Source organism: Pygoscelis adeliae, unplaced genomic scaffold (genome assembly GCF_000699105.1).
Source record: "Pygoscelis adeliae isolate BGI_AS28 unplaced genomic scaffold, ASM69910v1 Scaffold58, whole genome shotgun sequence".
NCBI lineage: Eukaryota > Metazoa > Chordata > Aves > Sphenisciformes > Spheniscidae > Pygoscelis > Pygoscelis adeliae.
In genome coordinates, this window is record NW_008825564.1 from 1,322,509 (window position 1) to 1,323,488 (window position 980).

Here is a 980-nt window from a genome sequence, read left to right on the forward strand (position 1 = left end):
GGGGGCAGGCGCTTGCACTCCCGGGAAGGGGAATGCTCGACGGCGGCCGGCCAGCGCCTCATCCCGGGTGATGGGAGGGGGCCTGCCCTGGACCGGAGTGGGGTCCAGGGCAAGGTTGGGCTCCCCACGGTGAGATGGGGTAGGGACAGGCAGCAGGGCCTTCCTGCCTCCATGCAGTGAGGGACCTCTGCCCCCTTTCACATCACACGTACCAGAAGTCATGAGCCTTTTTTTCTTAGCTTTTTTTTTTTTAAATAATAATTAACATGCAATTTTCTCTTGCTCAGCTTTCCCAACATCATTTAGTTGAAAAACCAAAGCACAACAAGTCATCCCCACCAAGCACCCAGAACAGCCAAGATCTGTGCAACACACCACGCGTCTGCGGTGCCCAAGCACCTGCTTTGGATTTTGGGGTTTAAAGCAATAGTCAGCGGTGTTACAAAAAGCCACGTGATCGTTAACGCTCTATTTTTATACATCCATTTCATGCTCAATTTCAAACCAAGGTCCTTAAGAGCCCTTTCACCTGTTTTGCAGAGTTAGAGGAAATATGCATTGAATTAACTGGCAGAACTAAGGAGAAAGCCTGGCGTGTTGGAGGGACGGACAGGTTCAGAAAAATGCCTTCACAGGTCTTAAAAAACAATAAGACAATACAAAATTTTCTATTTACAGTCCAGCTACTTCGTCGGAGGGCACTGCGTTTCAATGGCTTGCAAAAGGATCTGTTTGCCTGGTTTCTTTACACAAAAAGCATTTTTAATTTCTTTACACACAAAGCATTTCAGAACGCTCTTCAAAATTTTACAAATCGTAAAAGGTGACTTGCGTACTTAGTGGACGGGAATATTATTCAGCATGAAAGATATGTGGATGTAGGTATACATATCTATACACATACGTCTGCAGTACCGTACATTTAAACTTGCCCAGCGATGCTTTTGTTAGTTACCTTCCATGAATCAATACAAGCAACC